Source organism: Lepus europaeus, chromosome 4 (assembly GCF_033115175.1).
Source record: "Lepus europaeus isolate LE1 chromosome 4, mLepTim1.pri, whole genome shotgun sequence".
Taxonomy (NCBI): domain Eukaryota; kingdom Metazoa; phylum Chordata; class Mammalia; order Lagomorpha; family Leporidae; genus Lepus; species Lepus europaeus.
Window position 1 is genome coordinate 11,363,221 of NC_084830.1, and position 21,421 is coordinate 11,384,641.

Here is a 21,421-nt window from a genome sequence, read left to right on the forward strand (position 1 = left end):
ATAATCTTGAAGTGCAAGGGCATCAACTCCTCTGGGATGAAAATTGGCCAGAAGGGAAAAAATCCGAAAAATTCCCTGCTGATTCTCCAACTGCCCAGGAAACACTGTTCCGATCTGTGATAGCCTCTTTATCTGACTATCCCCCAAAATTAGCCAGTAGTTTGTCGGGAAACGTGTATCCAGCCCTGCTGTTATGTAGACAACCATAGTATAAACAATAGGTGTTTAATAGATGCTGAGCAATCAAGTTTGTTGCCTTTGAAAACACCCTGGGGACTGGAACCAGTGGCTTCAAAGGTCCCTATCTGACCCTTCCCTAGCCACCTATTTGCTCCCAGGGCGACATGGCAAGACTTCAGTGCCAAGGGATTTTTCTTACCTGGTTCCTCTGTGAGGGACTGTCATTGTTGCCGAATAGTTTAAGCCACTACCTGCAACGTTCACATGTGGGTGCTAGTTCAAGTCCCAGCTGCTCTACTTCCTATCCCTATCCCTGCTAATGTGCCTGGGGAAGTAGCAGAGGAAGGTCCAAGTTCTTGGGCCCTGCACCCATGTGGAAGATCTGGATGAAACTCCTGGCTCCTGGCTTTGGCTTGGCCCAGCCTTGATCACTGGGGCTGTTTGGGGGTGGACCAGCAGGTGGAAGATTTCTCTCCTCTCTTTCTGTCTTTCCCTCTCTAACTCTGACTCTTAAATAAATAAAAGTAAATTTAAAAAAAAAAACAACTCTGTGAGCAACCTGGCTGACAGTTCTGCACTAGACACTCTCTCCCTACCTTGCTTTAATCTTTCCTATTTCTGAATCTATATTTGCATAAATGTATATATATAACGTATGTTTGTCTACATTCACTCTCAGATTTTAAACTTCAAGAGTTCATGATTGTTTTCCTTTATAGATATGTAGGAAACACACAATACTTCATTAAATGCTCTTAACAAATTTATAAAAAATGTATTATTTGAGGGCCAGCACTGTGGTGTAGTGGGTAAAGCTGCTGCCTGTGGCACCAACATCCCATATGAGTGCTGGTTCAAGTCCCGGCTGCTCCTCTTCCAATCCAGTTCTCTGCTTTGGCCTGGGAAAGCAGTAGAGGATGTCCCAAGTCCTTGGAACCCTGCATCTGCGTGGGAGACCTGGAGGTAGCTCCTGGCTCCTGGCTCCTGGCTTCATATTGGCGCAGCTTTGGTCATTGCGGTCATCTGGGAAGTAAACCAGAGGATGGAAGACCTCTCTCTCTCCCCCCCCCCCCTCACTCTCTCATTCTCTCTCTGTAACTCTCCCTTTCAAATAAATAGATAATTTTTTTTAAAAAGAATGCATTATTTGTATCTCTGTTTTGTAAGTGAGGAAACTGAGACACAGAGTGTCAAGAAATTTACCTCCAGTTTCACAGCTGGGCAATGGCACAGTGAGGATATTCACCACTGCGTTGTGCAGGAGCAGCACCACAAGGATCAGGTGCTGGGTGTCAGCACTTAAGATGTCTCTTAGCAGGGCCAGTGCTGTGGCACAGCTGATTTAGTCACCATCTGTGACTCCAGCAACCCAAATGCATGCCAGGTAAAGTCCCAGCTGCTGCACAATACAGCTCCCTGCTAATGCACCTGGGAAATCAATGTTTGGGCCTCTACCACCCACATGCCAGACCCAAATGGAGTTCCAGGATCCTGGCTTTCCCTTGGCTCAATCCTAGGTCTTGTGACCATTTGGGGAGTGAACTAGTGTACGGAAACTCTCTTTCTGTAAATCTTCCTTTCAAATAAATAAAATAAGTCTGAAAAAAATAGATGCCACTTGGAACAAGTATGGCCCATATCAGAGTGCATCGGTTAGAGTCCTGGTTCAATTGCTGATTTCAGTTTCCATTAGACACCCACGTGTGGCTAATCACCCAGCCATCAGGTGATGGTTCAAGTACACTCACATGGAAGACCAGGACAGAATTGTGGGCTCCTCACTCCACTCTGAACCAGCCCCATCTGTAATGATGTAGTGGACTGTAATGAGTCCACTGTACTGGACCAGTGATCTCTGTCTCTTTCTTCCTTCCCAATGTAAATGAAAATCAATAAGTAATAGAAACTATAGTAAAATGTAGCACTGTATAGGGCCATTTCATCATGGAAGAAGATAATACATAGGAATTCACTCATTGTGAGAGCGAGCCTTAGACGTCCCAACATAATAGAGATGAGCTGCTGCAAGGTGGTTACAGAGACCACCAAGGAGGCGTGGCCTGGAGGTGCGAGGAAAACCCAATGTTTCTGTCACAGAGTCAAGCAAAGAGCACTTCCTGTCCAGTGCTTAAGAACAGAACCATACATCATGGCCCTCTTAGCCTTCCCTGTGTGGCCCTCGGCACCCTCGTTGCCATCTCTGTGGCTGATACTGGGTTCTGTTTCACAGATGGCTCAACAAGGGCTCAGAGTCAGTGTCTCTGAAAGTTAATGGTCCACTCTCCACTTAGCTTGGTCTGCTCTGCAGTCAGATCCATGCACACCCTACAAGAGTCCCTCCCTTTATAGATTCACAAAGGATGGATAAATACATGACTTTCATAAACCATATGCATCTATGAATCCATGTTGAGGGGATCCCCTAACAAAGTACCACAAATGGAATGCCTTAAAGGGCAAGAGTTTGTTGTTCTGGGGGCTGGAAGTTTGATAGCAAGGTGTCAGCACAGCTGTGCTCTCTGTAAAGGACAAGGATCTACTCAAACCTCTCTTCAAGCTCCTGGTGGTTTCTTGGCTATGGTAGCATAACTCCAAGCTTCCCTTGAAATTCTGTGTGGGTGCCTGCCCTTGCATTCCTCTTTATATAAAAAACACTAGTCATATTGGATTAGAGGCCCATGCAACTTTAGTACAACCTGCTCTTAATCAGTATCTGCAACAACTCTGTTTCACAATAGGCCACATTCTAAAGTACTGGCAGTTAAAATTTCAACTTATGGATGTTGAGAGGGACACACTGAAACCCCAAACAGCATGTACACTCCTCCTATTCTGGCATCCCTCTTGCCTTCTGAGTACTGATGTCAGCATTGGAACAGTAACCAATGATGGCTCTGGCTTCCGATCATCTCTTACCGCTCCAGCACAGTTCCCAGAGTGCACTGCACTCCGAAAAAGTTTTCTTTTTACTATAAATGCACCATCTTGTATTTAGGTGGGTTTTAAGTGATAAAGCCTCTTCTATCTAGCCTCATTTCATCAGCACAGAATCTGTGGGAGAGGCCCAGATTTTATATGTTCATTTCCAGTGCATGAAGTCACAGAGGTGCAGAAAAACAGAATGACTCATTTAGGGAAAATAATGGGTGGTGGCAGAATGACATGAGAGCCCAGGGAGTGTGACTCCAGGCCTGTTGATTGAATCTATTCCAGGCTGCGTGCTTGAGGGGATTAAATTAAAGTATTAAGATTCATTTAACAAGTCCCCTCATTGACCATGCTGTGAGGCAGGTGCTTATGTCCTGTCTAACCTTGAGCATGGGGAATGCTTGGCAGGATCAGAGTTTATAGGTGTGTGCCATCTCACTGCTTCTTCAAAACTCCCATGTACTTGCTTAGGCTCTGCGGCATTTCTATTAAATTTGTTTCTAATATGTTATTTCTGAAACCTTTAGAAGGGGAATGATTGAAAATTGCATGAGTTGCTCAAGCCTTCTAGAAATTATGAGAGGAAACTGTAATGGTATTATGATAGCTTTTGAAATTCACACAGAAAGGAAATGACTCCTTTTTCTAAACTCCTCTAAGGCTTTCAACATGGACAACATGAGTGGCTGATTCTGAAATTGCTCTGCATTTGCAATTAGAACTCCTGTGGTGCCCAAGGAATCCAATTATGGCTGGGAAGCCATGTAATAATATGGGGACTGTTCTGATAAATGATATTTTACTAAGTTCACTGAAGATTAAGATTGAATAAGTCTGAAGTGTGAAATCCTCAATTATGCAGTCAGTTCCACAGAAAGAGGTGCCTTTTTACCGGATACTTGTGATTTTTCTCACCCTAAAAATATTGAATGTGAACCCTCCAAGACTTCAGGAAAATGCAGATCTAAACATGAGTAAACAAGGAAGAAGTCCACTGTGTGTTCCCCACAGAAGTTCTGTCATTTTAAAAGAATAAGGTGGTAATGTAGGGTGGAGGAGCAGAATGATTGACCCAAGATACCTGGTTTCCGGTCATTGATCTGCTTCTCTTTATTACAGTCTAATTCTGAGGGTGGGGCTTCATCTCTCTGGGCCTCAGTTTCTTTCTCTATTAATGGGAGGAAGACACTATTAGATCATTAACAGTATCACAGCTCCGGGATTAAATACTTCTATTTTTCTTGGAATGATTTAAAAATATTATTAGTTAGAACTTTCCAATTTGTTATTAACAAATCAATACATCTAAACAAACAAACAAACAAAAAAACTCTCAGCTTTTGCTTCTTACAAGTAAATTTTATTAAAAAGTCCCTTCCATCTATAAAACCCATAATTACTTGTGGCAGCTGATCTCTCCAAGGATGGCCAGGTCCTCCTCCCCCAATCTCTGATCTTCCTCTCTGACTGTAGTGGGGGTGTTTTGTGGTTCTCCTTTATTCCCTTTTAGGTTTCTTGGTAAGTTATGAACCATGAGTAATTTTTAAAATTTGTTTTGTTTTTCTGATCAGCTGGAATGTGGGATCTAAATAGTCCATAGCACTTGCTCCTATGGGATTTGAGGCAGGAGCTTAACATATCCCATTCAATCTCTATGGTGCTAAAGGATTGGCCAGGAGATGCACAGAATTAGAAACCTCCCTGCCATTGAACTTTTCATTATGAAAAAAACCCCTTGAATGACCTTTAAAACATTCCTCTTCCCTGTTCCCACCTTTCTGGGTATACAGGAATCACCTACCACGGAGAGTGCTTGGGTATTGAGACCAAACATGGAGATGCACAGGAGTTGGTAAGGCAATTCTCTTGTACTTGTTTGAATCAACCTCTTTGATCATAGATTAAATATGTTTTGCTATTTTTCAAGATTTATTTATTTATTTGAACATTGCACAGAGAGTGAGGGAGAGGCAGAGGTACATGCAGAGAGAGAAGGGTCTTCCATCCAGTGGTTCACTCTCCAGATGACCGCAACGGCCAGAGCTGGGCTGATCAGGAGCTTCTTCTGGGCCTCCACATGGGTGCAGGGGCCCAAGCACTTGGGCCATCTTCTCACTGCTTCCTGAGGCCATAGCAGAGAGCTGGATTGGAAGTGGCATAGCCGGGGCTCGAACCGGTGCCCATAAGGGATGCCGGCACTGCAGTTTGCGGCTTTACCGGCTATGCCACAGTGCCAGACCATGATTTGCCATTTTAAACTCTAATTAAATGCATAAGTCCTTTTATAATATCCTGATGAGTTGCCATGCCTAATTTGAACAGCTTTATAAAGTTTAGTTCACTACTTCAGTAAGAAGCTTTTTCTCCATAAACTTAGCACAAATTAGTAAAAAACAACTTTCCAACATTCTTTGATATGAAGTAGAAACCCTTGAGTGACCTTTAAAATATTCCTTCTCCCTGCAACCACCCTTCTGGGCAGACATGAATCACCTTCCATAGAGAGTGCATGGGTGTTGAGACCAAATCAACTTTCTGATAGCTCATCATAGTTCCCTCTTCTGAAACATTTCTATCTCCCTTTCCACATACTATCACTTTATATATTTGAAATGAACCATGGAGAAAGCCAACCTGGAGAGTTTAAAAGACAAACACAAAAGTACACAGAATGTCCAAACATCCAGAATACCCAATATCCTTATGTTTCAAAAGAGACAAAACATCAAAACATGGTAGTTCAATAGTTTCATTAGAGTTACTGTTTAAACTTCTATGGAAGTATATAGGAATATTCACTTCCATATTAAGTGATTCCAGAATGGTACACTGAGATTTTTCTTGAATTGGTCTATCTCTTTCTTTCCTTGTTTGGAATCTCCATATTTCTCTATCCCAGGGTGCTTCCCTGGGATAACTTCCTCATCTGTTTCGTTGTTACTCAATAGTGACCTATTTGCAAAGTAAACAAAATGCAAGTCAATAGACTCCGAGTGATGCTGGGGAAAAGCAAGCTGACAATGAGCTACACATTTTAGCTTTGAAAAGCTTCCTCTCAATTCTAACATCCTATTAATTATGCTCTGCCACAGCTCCTATGGCCTTTATTTATTTAACAGTAATTATGTTGAGTGTTTTAAGGTAATGTAGACAATGAGGTGGGCAGTTTAAAATGCTTTGAGAGTCACAGGAGCATTTTTAGTAATTAGGTCAAGTGTTCATCTTTCTGGACGGATTCTGAGTGCCTTCCAGTAGCTCTTAAAACTCTTTCATGTTGGCTGGCGCCGTGGCTCACTAGGCTAATCCTCCACCTACGGTGCCAGCACCCTGGGTTCTAGTCCCAGTCGGGGCACCGGATTCTGTCCTGGTTGCCCCTCTTCCAGGCCAGCTCTCTGCTGTGGCCTGGGAGTGCATTGGAGGATGACCCAAGTGCTTGGGCCCTGCACCTGCATGGGAGACCAGGAGAAGCACCTGGCTCCTGGCTTCGGATCAGCGTGATGCCCCGGCCATGTGCTCCAGCCACAGCCGCCATTGGAGGGTGAACCAATGGTAAAAGAAAGACCTTTCTCCCTCTGTCTCTCTCTCTCACTGTCCACTCTGTCTGTCAGAAAAAAAAAAAAAAACCTCCCTCATGTTTGTTTTTCTGTCTTAATATCTTATAAGCTCACTAGATGCAGTGTAAAATTTCAGAATATTCCTTTGAATCCAACTATATACCCATTAGTTTCAGGTTAAAGGTTAAAGTTTTCAGGTTAGCTTCTGGTTAAAGCAGCTAGTTTTACTTTTTGAAAAAAAAAAAAAGAATATCTTTGAAAAAATCATATGAGGGAATTTCAAAAAGTTCATGGAAATTTTAATTCACAGATTTATATTGTGGTGCACAACTTTTTGCAATCCATTTTTTTTTTACAATATGCAATGAACTTTTGAAATACTTCTCACATGTTTGGATTTCAAATATTTTTTGCACCAAAGATATTTTTAATCCAATTTTCTATGAACTTTTTGAAGCACTTTTTGAAGCACCTTACTCACAATCTCTGCAGAAACACTGCTTTTTTGTGCTGTGTGTAGATTGATTGATTTCTGAGACCCAAGTGGGAAATTCTTAACACCTGTGGATTTTGAGCAAGTTTTCTGAATTGAAAGATAACATCAGAAATATCTCTTCTGAAAAAGATCTTTCTGTTGATACCTGATTTCCCAAATGATCTAAGGCCTCCCTTCTAGCTCTGGCCAGGTGTCTTTCCCAAGGATGTCACTCTGGCTGCTATGTGGTCCTGCTCTTATCGCCTTGCTCGCTGAAACCTTTCAGACTGTTCCACCCAACCACATGTCTTGGTGCATGTGTGTGCATGCATATTTGTGCATGTTGGGGGCGGGGTGGAGACCCCTGTGCCAGACTCCAGAATGGAGGGCTATTGCAAGCAGAATAATGCCAACTCACGATCTCCTTACTAATGCTCTCCACAGTTTCACAGATTGAGCAGTAAAAAGAGAGTGAATTGAAATTCTTCCCTTGGCCGGTGCCACTGCTCAATAGGCTAATCCTCTGCCTGCGGCACCGGCACCCCGGGTTCTAGTCCCAGTTGGGGTGCCGGATTCTGCCCCGGTTGCTCCTCATCCAGTCCAGCTCTCTGCTGTGGCCCGGGGAAGGCAGTGGAAGACGGCCCAAGTGCTTGGGCCCTGCACCTGCATGGGAGGCCAAGAGGAGGCACCTGGCTCCTGGCTTCGGATCAGCACAGCACGCCGGCCGCAGCGGCCATTTGGGGGGTGAACCAATGGAAAGAAGACCTTTCTCTCTGTCTCTCTCACTGTCTAACTTTGCCTGTCAAAAAAAAAGAAAGAAAGAAAAAGAAAAGAAATTCTTCCCTACTACAGGAGAGGGAAGAAATGGAAGTGAGAGAAGAACAGGCAGGAATAGCAGGATGAACCCAAATTTGCCAGATTCCAAGCCCATTTTCCCTTCAAAATATTATGTTTTTCCCCAACTATGTTTCTTTTTTTTATTCTTTAAGAGAGGGAATGATCCTGTCTCTGATTCCTCAGACCTGGGCATGTCCTCAAGAAACAACGGTTAAAGTGAATTTGAGTGGCAGAGTGAGAGCACAGGTTTCTTATTTGGATTGTGGGCAAAAATCTCAGTCCTGAAAATGACAGAATTTGTATACCTTCCTTCTCTCCTAGCATAAATCCTCAGGGAATTTCCTTCTCAGGGTCTCCAAGAGCCTGGTCTCTGCAAATCCTGGAGCACAGACACCTTTACAATAGTTCTGAAGCCTAAATACTCCTCCCAAAAATGCATGAATCTATGTACAGTGCTAAATTTTGCTATGACAGAGCCCTGAGAGTTTAATTACTTATGCCAAAACAGAAGAACCATTTTAATAGGATAATTGCTCATGAAGGGGAATTAAATAGAACCAAAAGAAAAAATTGAAGCCATGCTATTCTCTAGCCTGCTGGAAAAGCAAAGCTAATTGTTTTCCATGTTAAGTTTCCTTTTGGATGTTTTATTACAGCCAATTTTTTAAGTTCTCTGAATTACACTGCAGATTCCTATTGTAATGACATAGACATTAAGGTTTTTCTAATTCTGAAGTTTGGAGTTAACTTGTTTAATTTGAAAGCAGTGCTTTGGGTTGAAAAATTCAACATAAGAAAGTAAGGAGGTGGGGCTGGCCTTGTAGCCCAGTGGGTTAAGCTGCTACTTATAATGCCAGCATCCCAAATCAGAGTGTTTGAGTCCCTGCTGCTCTGCTTCCAGCTCAGCTCCCTGTTAATGTGCCTGGGAAAGTATCAGAAGGTGGCTCAAATGCTTGGTCCCTGCCACCCGTGTGGGAGACCCCAATGGAGCTATGGGCTAGTCCTGGGTGTAGACATTTAGGGGATGAACCACCTGATGGAAGATCTCTTCTCTCTCTCTCTCTCTCTCTCTCTCTCTCATAAATAAAAACATCTCTTTTTCTTAAGATATATGTATTTATTTGAAGTCAGAGTTACACAGAGAGAGAAGGAGAGGCAGAGAGAGAGAGAGAGAGAGAGAGAGGTCTTGGTTTGGTTCACTCCCCAATTGGCTGCAACGGCCAGAGCTGCACCAATCGAGGCCAGGAACCAGGAGCTTCCTCCAGGTCTCCCATGAGGGTGCAGGGTCCCAAGAACTTAGGCCATCTTCTACTGCTTTCCTAGGCCATAGCAGAGATCTGGATTGGAAGTGGGGCAGCTGGGACTCGAACCAGCGCCCATATGGGATGCTGGCAGTGGCTTTACCTGCTAATCCACAGCATCGACCCCAATAAATACATCTTTAATTTTTTAAAAGAAAGTATAAGAGAGAAGACAGGGACCTATTCATTGTTTCAGTGAGTATAATTCCTCCCTGGAAAAATAGATGGTGCTGCCAGAGCCACCTTTGTCATCTCCAAAATAAATTGGACTGAGAGCAACGCAAGGCAGATACGGCTCTGTTCTACTCCGCAACAGTCATACCACACTGATCCTAGTACGCTTAGTTACTAACACAGCACACTACCAGAAGCTCCCCATGACACAGAGATGACAGATTGTGTACTGTTTCAGGGGCTAAAATGGTAATGCTCAGTGTCCGTGTGATTGGTGAGGAACAGGCTCTCTCATGAACCACTGAATGGACACTGACTGCTGCACTATTCCTGGAGCTACCTTAGTGTCACACCCCAGGCTCTATCAACTGTGTGTGCTCCATGACACAATTCTCACATTCCCAGGAATTCACGCCAGGAAAAGAATTGTCCAAGAGCACCAAAGGTGTTATTACAAACTGGATTTTGTGTCACTTTCAGCTTCTGGAAATTAAATACATTTTCTAAATGGGGATTACCTAAATACATTGTAGTGTTTGAAGTTATGAACAGGGATGCTTCCAAAACTTTGTGAGAAATGAAGCCAAAATATAGGTTTTTGTTGGTGTAATAATATTGAAATGCATAATTCTTAGAATTCTATCTACAAAGCTCATTGAATCTTTTGAAAACTCATTAAAATCAAAAAAAGAGAAAAAAATAAATGAAATGCAATCTTCAATAGCAGGAGAGGTGGCCTTTGGAAGCAGTGGTTAAGACACTATTAAAACTCCTTATCAGGGTGCCTGGGTTTGAGTCTGAAGTCTGCTCCCTACTCCTGCTTTCTGCTAATTTGCACTTTGGGAGGTACCAGTGATGACAGGGAGTAATGGTTCCCTGTCACCCACCTGGGACATGTGGATTAAGTTCCAGTGCTGACCTCCACCTCGCCCAACTCCACGTGATGTGGGCATTTGAGTAGCAAAGAAACAGATAAGATGTCTTTGTCTCTCTTGTTGTCCCCCTGCCTTCCATATAATAAATAAATACTTTAAACCAAAAAGTGCAAAGTGATCGAAATGAATGTTATGAAAATCTATGTATGAATTTCACTTTTTACAACAAATTACACATATCTTTTAATCCATTTTCCACAAAATTTTTGAACTATCCTTGATTATGCAGTCATTGAATGAAATTTTAGAATGCTATGAAGTGGTGGAAGAAAGTTTATATTCTATAAACAATTTAATATTTATTAATAAATTATATATATATATGTATGTAAGAAAAGTATGGGTGGTTAATAATGGCTGTAAGTAAAGTGGTATTTTCCAAAATTAACTTTTCTGTTAGTTTTATTTCTGTGAGTTTAAAAGATATTTTTTCCAGCCGGCACCACGGCTCACTAGGCTAATCCTCCGCCTTGTGGCGCCGGCACACCAGGTTCTAGTCCCGGTCGGGGCACCAATCCTGTCCTGGTTGCCCCTCTTCCAGGCCAGCTCTCTGCTGTGGCCCGGGAGTGCAGTGGAGGATGGCCCAAGTCCTTGGGCCCTGCACCCGCATGGGAGACCAGGAGAAGCACCTGGCTCCTGCCATCAGATCAGCGCGGTGCGCCGGCCGCAGCGTGCCTACCGCGGCGGCCATTGGAGGGTGAACCAACGGCAAAAGGAAGACCTTTCTCTCTGTCTCTCTCTCTCTGTCCATTCTGCCTGTCAAAAATTAAAAAAAAAAAGATATTTTTTCCATTAATCTGAGAGGTATAAAAAAAGTTAAGATAGACCTCCCCACTGCTGTTTCACGTCCCACACGCCAACCATATCTAGGACTGGGCTGGAGCCTGAAACCAGAATCTTGGAATGCAATGCAAGTCTTCCATAGGAGCAGCAGGAATGAATGAGACCCTCCCAGGGTCAGCACTGGCAGATAGCTGGTGTCAGGAGCTGGAGCAAATGAATCCAGGCACAGCAACGTGGGACACCAGTGTCTTACGCACAAGGCTAAACATGGGATCCAATTTCTGTGAACTTTAAAATTGTACAGTTAGAATGGAGGGATAGCTAAAATCTAGGAGATTTAGCTAAGCTAATAATTGGTAGTGTGGAGCTTATAGTACTCTTGAAAGATTTGAATCATTGAGATTTTAGAAATATACATTTATTCAAAATAACTATAAAACTATGCTGTGTGGAGCTTATAGTACTCTAGAAAGATTTGAATCATTGAGATTTTAAAAATACACATTTATTCAAAATAACTATAAAACTATGCTGGGGTGGAGGAGAGGAGGCTATAGAGGGCATTTGAACTCCATCTGAGGACAATCTACAAAACAGTGGAACAATTACCCTATATATATATCAGTGGATGTTAGATAATTATTAATTAAATATTAAATAATTATATTTGAGTTATTTCAATAAAAAGGAATTTCTGCTTCCAAACAATTGAGAGATTCTATATTAGAAAATTATTGAATAATAAAATTAAATAATTTTGTCTCCATATTCTCTAATGAGAATACATAAAAATAGAATACTGACTTTCCATCCTGAAAGTCACATGAGGGTTGAGATTTTGCTTGATGTTGATAAAAATATTTTTCAAATATGCTATTTAAAATTTTCAAAGATTTTCACTGTATCTACAGAAAATCTAGCTAAATTTGAACAGGATACTCAAAAGTTTGAAGAATGAATTCAATTTGTACTGACCAATTAGAGGATTGCAGAACATATATATGACAATTCTATCTACATTGAAACTGTAGCTTGTTTCGTCTGTTAGGAAGACAGTGTGGTACAGATGAACTGTAAGCTCCAGGAACAGAATATCTACCTTGTTCAAGCTCTACTCCAGTTCTAAGGGCAAGGACTAACACATAGTAGGTACTCAATAAGCTTACTTTGAATGAATGAAATGAATTTAAATCAAGCTTGGATTTTAATCCATGAGCAAATAACTTCTTGAGCCTTGCTTTCCTTAATAAAGAAAGGATTATAATCCTTTGGTTTCCCTTCTTGAATTTCAGGCTTTTGAATGTGGAAATCCAGTTTTCCTAACACCACTTGTTGAGGAGACTCTCCTCTCTCCATTGTGTGTTCTTAGGATTTTTTTCAACAATAGTTAATGCACATCTATTATGAGCCAGGCATTGTATTTTAAGTATCTGTGAATAAACAGACTGGCAAAAGTTTACATGTACAAAGATTACATTTTAGTGAGCTCAGTTTTAGAATCAAGTTTGCAACTGTATAAATTCAAAATGTTTCCATCTCCTGGCAATGAATCTCTCTGTCTACCTAGTCTGAGAAAAGAATAAAGCCCTAAACTTTTGAAGTGAAAACACTTGTCAATAGAATTAAGATTTATGCTATGTCTTTACTGCATAAATGTCACACAATTGAGAATGTGGTCTTAGATTCCAACGGACAAATAAAGTTTTCACTTATTTTCTCAATAACATAAAACTTTAGACACTAGTATTGTTTCCACTGCACTCTGTATGTTTCAAGTTACGTTAATATTTGTTACTTATCTTTAGATATCCAACATCTAAAATAATGCATGGCAAATGAGTATGTCCTCATAAATGTTGAAATAATGAATGAATTAATTCAAGGAAGACACACTTAAATAAAAGAAAACAGTGATTTATAGAAAAATTGTATATTCCATGAAAGAGAATTATGCAGTTTCATAGTTCTCTTTCTTCACATTCAACATCCAACAGCTATAGAATTCATTAAGAGCGCCAAACGTATGCATCATTACCACTTACTCAAAAACAAAAGCAACAAAAAAATTCTATACAGAAGTCATGAACCTGTGGAAAATCTGTAAGGCAATTATAACTCTACCAATATCAATTTCAGAAAATCTCACTCAAGCTGCAAGTTTCATGGAGCTTTATTGCTAGACTTTCACAACCTTCAAACTCTTGCCACAAACTACAATAAATTCTTAGTGGAAGATCTACTTAACTGTGAAATACATTTATGGCCCTGATGTAGTCTGGGTAATTTGGAACCATAAAAACATGAAAAACACAAAAACAAGGTTATTGATGGTGGTCTTTTAATAGTAAAATAAAAACAAAACTTGGTGTCATGGAAGTGTCTTCATCTTCACAGAAATTCTGCAATGTTACTTATGCAGATCATTTAAGTTCAATGTTGCTCTGTTTGTTCACTATTAAGTGAGCATTTTAACAGTAACTGGAACATGATAGATACTCAATAAATGTGTAAGGCCAGGTGTTCTGCAAATAGTACAGTTTTTGGAGTTAGCAAAACTGAGTCCATATCCTAGTTCTGCCAGTGACTCTGTATTGTGTGTGTGTGTGTGTGTGTGAAATTTATTTAACGTCTTTTGGTTTTAGTCTTCTTAGAACAATATCTGCTAGGCAGAGTCATTGTGCCAGTCACAACTCACTTATATGGTTCCTCCTTAAGTACCATTTTTCAAGAAGTCTTTTCACACACAAGCTATTATGCTCTGTAGAACATGGCCCTGACTTTATACCCACACATGTTGAAGAAGAAGAAGAAAGTAACTCTATTAACTGCCAACCCAGAATGGGAAGCTAATAGTTACCTAATGCAGCAAGATTTTACCCCTTGACAAACACTTTAAGGTTTATATGACCCCCACCTTATAGTAAATATTTTGCAAACACTAGCATTTAATGCACCTAGCAAACTTATGAGCTAAGCATCCTGATTTCCTATTTTTACAGGTATGAATATAGATACAAAGAGATCAAATAACTTTTGTAGAAGTTAGAAGTAGACAAAGCTAGGATTTGATCCCAGGCATTCTGGCTCTACGAGTGGTCTTAACCACTAGGCTACACTAGAAATAAATTAGTCTCATAGGCAAAAGGAAAATGATTTGCATCAGGTGCAGAGTGGAAAAATATATTAAATAATTAATACACTGATTCATTATACAAAGTTTATGGAAAATTGGAATAAAAGATACGCTTATTTGGAATTTTTCATAATATACATTTTCATAAACTTTTTGAAGATTGTTTGTATTCTTGGACTTCAAAACCTTTTTGTACCAAAATAAACTCAATTTTTAATTTGATTTCCCATGAAACTTTTGAAGCACACTTTTCTTTATTCGATCCTACTGTGTAACCAGCAGTCTGCTAAGTGCTGAAGATATGGAAATGATCAAATATGGAAACACAGAGGGTGCCTGGCCCCTTCCAGCCAAGACTACATGGCTAGGGAAGATGGATAATAATATATCATCACATACTCATGAAGATGCAGAAGGAAGACTCGTGTGCATCCATGCCTTTTCTTTCTTTCAGACTGGATTTCTTTTCTTTTTTTAAAGATTTATTTATTTGAAAGGCAGAGTTATAGGGAAGTAGAGGTGCAGCTAGAGAGAGAGAGAGAGAGAGAGAGGTCTTCCATCTGCTGGTTCACTCCCCAGATGGCCGCAAAGGCCAGAGCTGTGCCAATCAGAAGCCAGGAGCCAGGAGCTTTTTCCTGGTCTCCCATGTGGGTGCAAGGTACAAGGACTTGGGCCATCTTCTACTGCTTTCCCAGGTCAAACAGAGAGCTGGCTCAGAAATGGAGCAGCCGCGACTCAAACTAGCACCCATATGGGATGCTGGCACTGCAGGCGGCAGCTTTACTTGCTACACCATAGCACAGGCCCTGAGATTGGGTTTCAAAAACTTAAGGAAAGTGCCTGCTGCATGTAGAGGCCCAATAAATGTCCTTTGGATGAAATAAACAAAGAAATCAACAAATATTAAAGAAAATTTTTGGCTTTGAGAAAACAGGAAATACATATTTCAAAATGCTTCAAAATCAAGACTGGATAATGTTAGAAGATAGTTTGCAAACATAAAAGTGGTAATCTTCAGTTTCTTGTAATATTCATTTATGTGGAAAGTCATTTCTTCACAATGTTACATAAATGAAGGGCTTCAAATGTTGATTTCTTGTTTTTATTATCTGTAAGAATGACAAAAAATTGTAAGTGATAAATGTTGGAAGCAAATACTGAAAATATGTGGTTTTATGAATATTAACTGGGAAAGAATCAGAGCTTTGAATCTTGTACCAGGAATAAAGCAATGACAATAGCCTAGTTGTCTCCAGGATAAAAATGATACAACTAAGTCAAACTATTACGCAACAATTCTCCATCTGATGTCATCTCTCCTCTCAGTTCCCTATGTTCATTTCATGAACTTTCAGCACCAAAATTGCCCTTCTTAGTCTCGGTCCCTCTCCCACAGTGGTCCATGCACTTGACATCATTTATAATACTGTTTTACTGTCTTACACACCCCCCAATGTATAGTTTTATTCCCCATATAAAGTGATAAAGTTGTAACTGGCACAAAAAATGACTTCGTGGATCAGATCCCAAAGTATAGGATATAAAGCAAAACTAGACAAATGGGATTGTATCAAACTCAGAGAAAGAGTGCACAGAGAAAGAGGCAACAGGTTGAAGAGATAACCGACTGAATGGGAAGAATACTTGCATTTACTTATCCCACAATGGGCTAATATTCAGAATATATCAGCAAATCAAAAAATCCAACAACAGCAAAATGAAATCCAGGTAAGAAATACAAATGGGCAACAAATATATGAAAAAATGCTCAATATTACTAGGCATCAAGAAAGTGCAAATCAAAACCACAGTGAGCTATCACCTTACCTCTGTCAGAATGGCTATTATCCAAAAGACAGAGCAACAGATGCTAGCAAGGATATGGATAAAGGGTACTTTGATGGTAGGAATATAAATTAGTGCAGCCACTGTGGTAAACAGTATGGAGATTTCTTAAAACAAACTAAAAATAGATTGCCATATTATCCAGCAATCCCACTATGGGGTATATACCCAAAACATGAACAGGTCCTATAAGCAATATCCACATCACAATATTTATAGCAACACTGTTCACAATAGCTAAAGTTTGGAATCAACCAAAGATTCCATCTTCAGATGAATGGATAAAGAAAACCACACACTTACACACACACATACACACAGAAGAATATTATTCTACTGTAAAAAATAGGATATTTGTCTTTTGGGAACTGGCTTATTTTGTTAAGCATAATGGTATTCAATTGCATTCATTTTGTTGCAAAGGCACAGGATTTTATTTTTTTGGTTCAGTAGTATTCCATCATGTATATATATATATCACAATTTCTTTATCCAGTCATCAGTTGATGGCTATCTGTATTGATTCCATATCTTAGCTATTGAGAGTTGAGCTGCTATATACATGGGGTACATAGAACTCTTTCATATGCTGATGTCACTTCCTTTGGGTAAATTCCCAGGAGTGGAATGGCTGGGTCACATGGTAGATCTATTTTCAGATTTTTGAGGAATTCTATGCTGTCTTCCATAATGGTTATATTAGTTTACATTCCCCTTCATTAATGTGTGAGAGAAGTTGACATCTTTTCATTTGATTCTTGTTTGTAGCCCTGGCCTGTTTTCTTCCTCAACTATGGTCTTTTTACATTTTATTTGTAGAACTCTATTTTATGGAGCATTCAGCCTTTGACTACAATGTATATTTAAAATATGCTGCTTCAAAAGCAATAAATAAAATAATAAGTTGAATAAAATAAAATACAAAGTTAAAAGTGCTTATGCTAGTTATGTCCTTTGGCCCATATCATGGAGTAAGCCTATTTGCAACAAAAGATTTACATTCCAATATAACTTGTAAGGCAGAGAGCAACTGAATTGCCAGTTGTGTTGTTTCTTTCTGGCCACATCAGAAGTCTCCATTCCCTATCTCCATTGCAATAAGTCAGGGCCTTGGAACAGAATAAAAGCCTTGGTAAAATAGGCAAAAGACCTTGCTTTCCTTTCTGGAAGCAAAGGATTCTAAGACATCAGCACCATGTGACAGAAGGGATCTGGCGCTTTCACCCATCTCTCTCCCAGAGGAAGGTCACCAGGAGAGCCACCAGGCTGTTACAGGAAATGACAGAAGATTAGAAACAAACCTTGGTGGTGGTAAGCCGCTAAGATTCTAGTGCCATTAACTAGTGTAATTTATTCTAATTAAAAATAGATTAAAGAATCAAAACTTTGCATAACAAAAAATACAATCAACAAAATGTAAAGACAAATCTACAGGTTTGCAACCCATGTATCTGATAAGGTGCTAATAATCAAATATACAAGGAATTTGTATAACTCAATGTAAAACATCCCAAATAAGGGTTGGCATTTGTCTCATCCAACTCTCTGCTCCATTTTCCGAGAAAACAGCAGATGACAGCTCAAGTTCTTAGGCCCCTGCAACCCACATTGGAGACCTGGATGGAGTTATGGGCTCCGGCTTTAACCTGGCCCAGCCCCAGCTGTTGCAGACATTTAGGAATGGAACCAGTGCATAGAACCAGTGCGCGCTCTCTCACTCCTCTCTCTCTCTCTCTTTTTCTATCAGATAAATCAATCTTTTTAGAAATTCCAAATAATTTAATTAAAAATGGTCAAAGGACCGCATATAGATACTTTTCCAAAATAACTTACAAATGACTCACAGGCATATCAAAATATGGTAAACATCACTACTTTTCACGGAAATACAAATCAAGAGCCACACTGATGTGTCATCTCACACTTGTTATGGTGGCTCTTGACAAAACATAAAACATAATGACTGTTGGCAAGGATGTGGACAAAGCAAATTCTTGGATGCTGTTGGTAAGAATGTAAACTGTATAACCAAACACTACAAAAGTCTCTTAAAAATCAAAAACAGAATTACCATATGATTCAGCAATCCCAGTTCTGGGTATATACCCAAAGGGAATGAAAACACTTCCATGTCTATTGTAACATTATTCACCATAGCCAAGATATGGAAACAAGTGCTCATTGATGGATGAGTAGAGAATTTGTGATATGCACACAAACATTCGCACACATAGGATTGTTATTCAACCTTGGAGAAAAGGTATTCCTGCCACTACAACAATATGGATGCATGTGGAGGACATTATGCTAAATAAAATAAGCCAGTCACACAAAGACAAGCACTACATGATATTATTTGCATGTGGACTATTAAAAAGAAACAAACACAGAGAAACTGAAAGTAGAATGATGGTTGCCAGAAGCTGGGGATTTGGAAAATGGGGAGCATTTGGTCGAAGGGTATAAACTTTCATTTATAGGAAGAATAAATTCTGGAGATGTACTCTACAGAATGATAACTATGGTTATTTATACTGTGTTGGGTACTTGTACACTCCACTTGTCCTCCCCCTAGAACCTCACAAGCTTGAAAAGTACACACATGGTATGTCAGTCAGGATAAACTATACCACACATGATGACAAGTGACCCTTGAACTCTCAGGCTTGCTGTATAGTTGTTGTGAGGTAACTGTGCTCCCTTCTGGGTCACTGTGCCATTTTGTACACAGAATGATTCGGCAGACCCTATCTGGGGAAATGCTGCTTTGGTGGAAAGAGAAAGGTGATGAAAAGCTGCATCAAAGAATTTTCTCAGAAGCAGTGAATGCCACTGTTATTCACTTCTCATTAGCTACACCAAGCCACATGCCTACTCAGGGTTCAATGGAATGGAGGTGCATAACTCTCCTTCCAAAGTATATTAATTTCCTATTGCTGCTGTAGCAAAGCGCTAGAATCTTAGTTATACAAATGTACTGTTTTATGGTTCTGGGACTTAGCAATCCAAAATCACTCTTACTACACCAATATTGCGGTACTGGCAGAGAGGGCTGCATCTGGGAGTTCTAGAGGGAAATCCGTTTTCTTGCCTTTTCAAGCTTCTTAGAGGTTGGGTGCTGTGTTTGGCAAATTCCCCATTCCTTATTCTCAAAGCCTGCACTGTAACACACTCTCTCAGGGTGAAACTGCTATTTCAGGGACACCATTAATTCCAGGAGGAGCTAAGAATATGGTCTTTGAATGCAGAGAAACACAACTGCCATGGGTTGCATGGTTGCTTTAGATATGACCTAATTACTGGTTTAGGGCTCATGACAGCCTTGAATAAAACCTGGGTTCTGTTAGCAAGCAAAAAAAAGGAATATTTTAAAAGGATGAGTGGCAATGATGGTTTCATAGGTGACTAAGAGTGACAGCCACAAGTAGAACAGAGCAAATGTCAAAATCAGCTCTAAAAGTCATGTCTCCTGACTTCCTCCTTCACAAAACATACAATTCTTTGAATTGTGCTTGGCTGAATGTAAACTCTCACAATTTCTCAGTGAGTGCTGCTGTGTGCCCTTCCTGGATGAAGACATTGTTTCTAGTATTGTTCCAAAGGCAGTTTTTTAAAAAAATTTTTTTTCATGCAGCAGCTTTAAAATACTCATCAAGTATCTTGAAGGTAGTTAAACATGACCCTATCTTCTATTGATGGAAAGCAATTCTCGATGCTTCTGGGTTATGAGCAACAATCTCTGAAAAGACAGAGGTCTTGAATCCCAATACAGGCAAGCATTTCTCAAATGTGTCATTGAATGAAGATGCTTTTTAGAGAACACACATACAACACAATGTCATTCTTTTCAATGAATCAGTTTTCTGTTACTTGAAACTAGGTTAGAGGTTTGAAAATCTTCCATGATATTCACTCAGTGTTCAAAGAAAAAAAAATATTGGTTTCAATTCAAAACACTACAGTCTTTTGTTTTCTTCCATAAATAGTACATTGCCAACCGAAATCAGGCATTAACTAAGCTATGACTCAGTAATGTGCAGAGTAGAATTCAAGCACCGTGAGTAAAAGCAGCAATTATTCTACATGAGGTAACCAATTTGTCAGAAGAGGCATTAGCAAATTCAATTTTTCCTTGTCGTCCATAAATATTTAGCATTTTTAAACACAACCCATTTGCACTGGTGAGTAATAACTATTAGATTTATTTATCACAATAAACTTGCCTCCCATTCTTGAACCGTTGGAGCATTCAGAAAATGTAGTCATTGGCCAAGTGGCTCTGCAATCTGGGCATCAAATGAAGACAATGGGAGTAGGTTATATGTAGTCTCTGTCATCACAAGTTGCAATGTCTTTTTTATCATTTGCAAATGTTTATTAAATTTCAGTAATTTTTACAAAGCAATATTAATAGCAAATGACAACATTTTTGCAAAATTTATACAAAAGCAAAAAGCCTTAATGAACTAGCAACTCCTATTAGAAAATAAAACAATTCTTTCCACTTTTAGACCTCCTTTAGAAATAATTTATTGCAAGTCCTGAACTATAGAATGACAAAATAAAATGTATAGTATCAGATGATGTGCTAGTACCTGGAAAGTTATGAAAACATAAGAATAAAAATTCATAAGGCACAAGTAACTTTAATACAGAGTCAAAACAAGTCATGTGATTTCTATCCATGGAAAAATGGAAAGCACTCAATGCATACTCAGGGTTGAGTGTATGTTCTACTTTAACTTTACTTTTTGCTAAATTTGAAATTAGGGAAGTGTTTTCATTCCCGAAGTTCAGAGATTTTTGTATGTAAAGCAGAGACAATAATAATTCATGTAGTGGATTTTACAACAAAAATAAATATGCAAAACTGATTTGTAAAGTAGGAAGCAACATAGGAGGGGGCTTTTAAAGTGTTCGTGGAAAATGCACATTACCTTCGTATTCCATTTTCTGCAAACATTTTGAAGTATAAATGCCCTTACAAAGCCGTCATGGAGGGTCTTGCACATGCCATGTGCTGTGCTACTTTTAATGAGCACAAGAATGGCATGAGGGGCTCCAGCCATGGAAGATCACTGGAGGAAGGGAGAAAGTAGAGAAGGGGTTTGTAATGGACAGTTTTTGGGAAGCACTGGCCATGTGCAGGCTCTGTGCTACCACTTTCTCCTACTCATTCCTTTAACAAATATTTACTAAGAGTCTTCTCATCCCAGGCACTATTTCGTCACCTGCATTATCTTCTCACATCAACTTTTCACATGAATCTTCATGAG